This window comes from Equus asinus, chromosome 17 (assembly GCF_041296235.1).
Source record: "Equus asinus isolate D_3611 breed Donkey chromosome 17, EquAss-T2T_v2, whole genome shotgun sequence".
NCBI classification, from domain to species: domain Eukaryota; kingdom Metazoa; phylum Chordata; class Mammalia; order Perissodactyla; family Equidae; genus Equus; species Equus asinus.
In genome coordinates this window covers 23038386-23044540 of record NC_091806.1, presented here as the reverse complement: position 1 = coordinate 23044540, position 6155 = coordinate 23038386, and the positions used below count along the sequence as shown (strand labels likewise).

Genomic DNA, 6155 nt, shown 5'->3' with positions numbered 1-6155 from the left:
TCAGTTGGTCAAAAGGCTATAATAATTATATATACCAAACAACAAAACCCTGTTAAAAAATTCAACCGCAAATTTTAAAGATTGTACTGGCTTTATTTAATGATTCATGAATAGGGCAGCATCCAATCTAGCAGACAGAAAGCAGTTCCAAGGAGCTAAATAAAGAAAAGTCTGCAGACTTTTATCAGCAGAGGGAAGCAAGAACAAGGAAGTTGTCCTAGGCATAAAAGCAGATTGGTTGTTCCAAGGTTACTATCATTTAGGGGATAGCAGTGGTCTATCATGCAGATTACCAAACTAGTGCTGACGAGACAATCCTGATTGACTGGTTTAAGATTCCATTTCTGGGAGAGCCAAAACTATAATTCAGTTAAGTCTTGGTTTGGTGATATGGGATTTAGCAAAAGTGACTCCATTTTGGGACTGTTGCCTTGTTTTTCACAGCCCCAAACTATATGAAGGAAAATTGACAGAATTGAAGAGAGACATATATAGTTCTATAAAAATATCTGGAGAATTCAATATCCCACCTTCACTAATGGATAGAACATCTAGACAGAAGATTAATAATGAAACAGAGGTCTTAAACAACACTTAAAATAACTAGACCTAACAGACATATATAAAACATCCCACCCAACAAAAGCGAAATACACATTCTTACCCAGTGCACAAGGGATGTTATATAGGAAAGACCATAGGTTAAGCCACAAAACAAATCTCAATAAACTTAAAAAGATTGAAACAATACAAAGTATCTTATACAACTGCAGTTGAATAAAGCTAGAAATCAATAACAGAAGGAAAACTAGAAAATTCACAAACAGGTGGAAATTAAACAGTACATTCTTAAACAATCAAAGGGCCAAAAAGAGAAATCAGAAAATTCCAGAGACAAATGAAAACAACACAATACACCAAAACTTATGGGATGCAGTAAAGGCAATGCTTAGAGGGAAATGTATAGCTGTAAAAGTTTACATTAAGCAATAAGAAAGATCTTAAGATAATAATCTATGTTTACATCTTGAGGAACTGAAAAAAATAAAGCAAACTAAACTCAAATCTACCAGAAGGAAAAAAATAAAGGTTAGAGAGGAGAAAAATTAAAGAACAGAAAAACAACAGAGAATAAAACCAAAAGTTAGTTTTCGTAAAGATCAACAAAATTGGCAAACCTTAGGTAGTCTGACAAAGTGTAGACACAAATAACTAACACCAGCAATGAAAGAAGGCGCACTACCAACACACGACAGCAATAAAAGGGTTATAAGAGAGTACAGCTAACAATAGTACAACAACAAATTGTATAACTTAGATGCAATGGGCAAATTCCTATAAACACACCAATTGCCTCAACTGACTCAAGAAGGCAGAGAAAATCTGAATAGACACTTATAACAAGTAAAGAGATTGGATCATTCAACAAAACCTCTCAATAAAGAAAGTCCAGAATCAAATACTTTCACTTGTGAATTCTATCAAACTTTTCTCAAACTCTTCAGAAAAATGGAAGAGAAGGGACACTTTCTATCTCATCCTAATAGGCCAGCATTACTCTGATACCAAAGTCAGAAAAATAAATCACCAGAAAAGAAAATTAGAGACCAATATTCCTTATGTATTCAGTGCAAAAATCTTCAACAAAATGTTAACAACCAAATTCAACAGGATATTAAAATGATTATACACCAAGTGCGATATATCCTAGGAATTCAAGGGTGGTTCAACATATAACAAAATTAACCAATGTATGTATCACATTAATAGAACTAAAGAAAAGCCCCATCATCATCTAAATTGTCACAGAAAAGGACTTTGACAAAATCCAGCACCATTTCATGATTTAAAAAATAACGCAGAAAACTAGATACAGAAGGGAAGTTATGCAATAAGATAAAGCTCATCTATAAAAAGCCCAGTGCTAACATCATGCTCAATGGTGAATGACTGAAAGCTTTCTACTTAAAATCAGGAAGAGGGCAAGGATGCCCATATTTACAACTGCCATTCAACATTGTGCTGGAGGTTCTCACTAGAATAATTACACAAGAAGAAAAAAGAAGAAAAAAAGAGCATCCGAATTAAAAAGCAAGATGTAAAACTTCTTTTCTCACTGATGACGTGCTCCTATACATAGAGAATCCCAAAATATCCACAAGAAAGTTTCTCGAACTAATAACCACATTCAGCAAAGTTGGAAAATACAAGATCAACGTGCAAAAATCTGTTGTGGGGCGGGCCTGGTGGTATAGTGCTGGAGCTCAGTGTGCTCCACTTTGGGGGCCCAGGATCATGGATTTGGATCCTGGGCATGGACTCATACCACTTGTCAAGCCGTGCTGTGGCAGCGACCCACATACAAAAAATCAAGAAAGATTGGCACAGAGGTTAGATCAGGGCCACTCTTCCTCAAGCAAATAGAGGAAGATTGGCAACACATGTTAGCTCGGAGCCAATTTTCCTCACCAAAAAAAACCCACATATATATCATAAATATATATAAAAAATATACATAGAAAAGAAAGAAAAAAATCAATTATGTTTTTTTCACCAGCAGCAAACAATCCAAAAAGGTAAGAAAGCCATTACATTTACAGTAGCATCTAAAAAAGTAAAATTACAGGGATAAATTTCACGAAGGAGGTGAAGGACTTATACACTGAAAACTATAAAACATTGCTGAAAAAAATGAGAAATACTTAAATGGAAAGATACCCACTGTTCAAGAACTGGAAGGCTTAATATTGTTACAATGGCAATACTAGCCACTGATCTACAGTTAGAAAGCAATCTCTATCAAAATTCCAACTTTTTTTTTTCTGTATATAGGCAAATTTACCATCAATTGCATGTGAAATTGCAAGGGGTCCCAAATAACTAAAGCAAACTTGAAAAAAATCAAAGTTTGAGGACTCACACTCCTTAAGTTCAAAACTTACTACAAAGCTACAGTCATCAAAACAGCGTGCTATGACATAAGGTTAGATATATGGACCAGTACAGCAGAAAGTTGAGGCTGGAAATAATTCTAAACATCTATGACCTATTCATCTTTAACAAGGGTAGAGGGTGAATTCAGTAAGGAAATACTATTCTCTTTGACAAATGTTGCTGGGACAATTGTATTTCCACATACAAAAGAATGAAGTTGTATCCTTTTATCACACTGCATAAATAATGAACACAAAATGGATCTATGGCCTAAATACGAAAGCCAAAACAGTAAAAATCTTAGAAGAAAATACAGGGTTAAGTCTTCATGATCTTGGATTTGGCAATGGATTCTTAAATAAAATAAAGGCATGAATAGTAAAAGAAAAAATAGGTAAATTGAAATCCATGAAAATTAAAAGCCTTTGTGTGTCAAAGGACATTACAAGAAAGTGAAAAGACAATCTACAGAATTGTTGAAAACATTTACGAATCATGTATCTGATAGGTGATTAATATTCAGAATATATAAAGAACTATTATAGTTCAGCCAAAAAAAGAAAAACAACTCAATTAAAAAACTTTTAAAAGATTTGAGTAGACATTTCTCCAAAGAAGATATACAAATAGTCAGCAAGCACATTAAATGAATCTCACCCTCATTATTCATTAGGGAAATGCAGTTCATACCACAATGAGAAATCACTTCACGCTCATTAGGATGGCAATAATAACAATAATGATAATGATAATAATAATAATGGGAAATAAATATTGGCCAGAATGTCTAAAATTTGGAATCCTTGGACAGCGCTGGAGGGAATGTAAACTGGTACAGCCACTGTAGAATAGGGTTTGGTGGTTTCTCAAAAAGCTGTACATGAAAAAGATGTTCAAATTCAACATAGAAGAGCGTTTATGAATGCTGGTTAGCCAAAGCAGTTAAATATTCCACTCATTTACCTATTATCCTCAGCTCAAAAGTCAACCTTAAATGCTCTCCTCTGAGATACAGGGAGTAAAATCTGACTATAATTCTCCTCTACCATATGGTTTCCTATTATTTATTGTCAGTTGAGACTGGAAATCGAGAGGAGGGGAGGAAATACTTCAGTACACATTCAAAATAAAATGTCAGATTAAGGAGGCCTTGAGACAGGTGTGAAGAGAATAGAGGAAAAATGAGTGAACGTGAAAAAATAAGCTAAAATTGCCCAACCAGGAGAAGTCTGAGAAAATTCTAAAGGTTCTGAGCTCTGATCTGTGGCTGGCTTTTGCAATCACTGTGTACTCTTTGTATATCATTCCATATTAATTCTAGGGCTCAGGGTTTAGCCCTAAGGTGAAATTCTGAGATGATTTTCGTACAACTTACTTCTCTTTCAAAAACAATTGTTCCAAAAACAATACTACATTTTCCTGAAGGCATTCTTCATCTCCAAGTTTCTCAACCCGTAGATCAGAGGGTTGAACTTGGGAACAATGAAAGTGTAGAAAAGAGCAAATACTTTGTCTTCAGTGAAAGTTGTGACTGGTCTAACGTAAAAGAAGAGAACAGGCACAAAGCACAGGACCACAACCATGATGTGGGAACTGCAAGTGGAAAGAGCTTTTGTGCGGCTCTCTGCAGGGTAAGCACAGATGGTGTATAATACCAAAAAGTAAGACACCATCAAAATCACAAGAGTTATCAAAGCAATCAGAACTGAATTAACAATTACCAAGAGGCCAATTTTGCAGGTATTAATGCAAGCCAATTTCAGCAAAGGATACACATCACAGAAGTGGTGATCTATTTCATTGGGCCCAAGGAACAGTAAGATGATGGTGAGAAGAAACTGAGTGGCAGAGCATATAAATCCCCGCGTACAGCAAGCTATGACGATCATATTACATCTCTGTCTGCTTATGATTATCCTGTAGTGCAGGGCTTGCAGATCGCCATGTAGTGGTCATAGGCCATCCCTGTGAGGATAAAGATCTCAATGCCTCCAAGGAAGTGAAGGATAAAGAGCTGTATCATGCAGTTATTACAGGGAATGATTGTCCTTTCTGCCAATAAATCAGTCATTAGTTTGGGGCTCACTGTGATGTATAGCAAAGGTTGGAGAGTGAGAGTTAATTAAGGAAGAAATACAAGGGTTGGTCAGTTAGCTGACTGCATGTGATATAAATCATTGTGAGTAAATTCCCATCCAATAGCAATGTAGCAAAATAAAATAATATAAAGCTGAGGACCTCAATGTTCTTCTTTCGAGGTAGTCCCAAGAGAATAAACACAATGACACTATTCCTATTTTCCATGGTCCAGTGGGGTAAAAATGCCTAACAGTCCCCCGAAAAGACATAATGTATAAGTCAATATCCAAAATGTTCATGGGGAAAATTGATGATAACTAACATCATCAATCTGTGTTTAATGGACATGATCCCAGTGTTTCAGAAAATAAAAATCTGATATTTAATAATTTTTTTCAGATTAGTTTCATGCTGATTTCCATAAATCAGTCCTTCAGGACATTATGTTCAATGTTGACATTAATAAAAATGAATGCATTCAATCAATCAATTAAAAAAAGTCTAAAAACTATTAATAGTTGCTAAATATTTTTCAATTCTAAAGGACCATACAACTAAGTCCTTGGAAAGGATATTACTCTGGATCCTTACAAATTGAAATTTGTTAAAGATGCAGTTGTGAGTCATAAAAGTTTCTGTTTAATGATATAGAAGCAAATGTAAAGCTTAACAGTGGTCACTAGTGGAATATATGTTACCTCAAAATAATTCTAGAATGAAATAGAAAATAAAATTAAAGATTTATATAATGATATGTATATATTTAAAAAGTGAAAGCTAAAAACTCTCTGTAAGAGGCCCTTGCAGTTGGTTTGAACAATTTTTGATAGCTTGTTTATCTTTTTCTTAGTGATTTGTGACAGTAAAATCCTGACATTTTATAACAGAGGTGTGTTGATTTCTATAGGCACATCAATAAACATCATGTACTTAAATGAACCACAGAATAAAGCATTAGTTAAAACTAAAAAAGTGGAACAGAAGGCAGTCTTATCTTCACAGTTTTGCTCTTGACTCAGTATGTTATAGTTTGCAAATCAATTTATTCTCAGTGATTTGAATTACAGGATGTATTTCTGTTCTATATTTGCCTAATTTATGTCTTTTGTCCAAATCCATAAAGAATCTTGACACTGCATAAT

At 34.5% G+C, this 6155-nt stretch overlaps 1 pseudogene; it reads right to left on the bottom strand.

Annotated features, from left to right (window-relative positions):
* Positions 1-4343: 4343 nt before the first annotated feature.
* On the bottom strand, positions 4344-5112 carry LOC106821861 (olfactory receptor 4P4-like; annotated as a pseudogene).
* Positions 5113-6155: the final 1043 nt, after the last annotated feature.